Consider the following 869-nt stretch of genomic DNA (forward strand, 5'->3'; position numbering starts at 1 on the left):
AAGCCACGAAAATTAAAGAAATTATCTGGTCTCAGAATCACGATGTGAAAAACCTAGTCATACAAAACCCGCTTCTCATACTACAAAGATTCAAAAATGTCTTGCAAAAAGATCAAAGACGATGGGGAAGCATAATGACTGGTTGCTAGTGCTCAATTGACCTCGACACCGGGCTCGATGGTGATCTGCTTGATAACGTGTGGGGAGCTGAGGAGGTCGATCACCCTGTTGTCCACCCGCAACCCAAACCAACTACAGGTGTTGGTGCATGTTTTACCAAAAAGATAACTTCAATCAAAGGAATCACAACAATGAACTGTTCATAGGTTGCACAAGCAATTAAAGATCTGGCAGGCTGAGAATTAGTTTTAAAAAGCTCAATTTTGAAACATGAAATGTAATGGAATAATCATATGGAATCATCATCTCCTCATCCCAGCTGCTATGTAGAACAATTTAATTCATAGTAAAATCAAATGTTAAATTGAGAATCATCTGGTACTAAATGGTGTCAAAACAGTGAAGCTTGAACAAAGATAGCAGAGCCCTGAACGGAAATACTTGGAAATGTAATTCTCAATAAAATGAGACAATTCAGGTACACATCTCAACACAAGATCCTATGGAGAGAGTGCCCATCAACGGTATAGAAGATTGATGATCAGTGTTGTTGCATTATGTGTTAATCACGCTATGGAAGCTTAATTATTGTGACTTCATAACAGATACTACTACTGTACTACTAGGCGAAACAGCTAGCAGGAACAAGTAGGCCCAGGTCATAATGAAAGAAAGAAAAAATAACAAGATCATACAAGTGGACTCATCAGCTGACTTGTACACTAGCTAGCTTTAGCCAAAGATCCGAG

The 869-nt window shown here is 38.8% G+C and overlaps 1 non-coding gene across 1 annotated transcript; it reads right to left on the reverse strand.

The window, feature by feature from the left end:
• Positions 1-356: 356 nt before the first annotated feature.
• LOC147957597 (small nucleolar RNA SNORD36) lies at positions 357-432 on the reverse strand. Its single transcript, XR_015612447.1, has one exon. It is a non-coding gene; the product is annotated as a small nucleolar RNA SNORD36 (small nucleolar RNA).
• Between the last annotated feature and the right edge of the window lie 437 nt (positions 433-869).

Source organism: Triticum urartu, chromosome 7A (assembly GCF_056163025.1).
Source record: "Triticum urartu cultivar PI428250 chromosome 7A, HENAU_Tu73, whole genome shotgun sequence".
Lineage (NCBI taxonomy): Eukaryota > Viridiplantae > Streptophyta > Magnoliopsida > Poales > Poaceae > Triticum > Triticum urartu.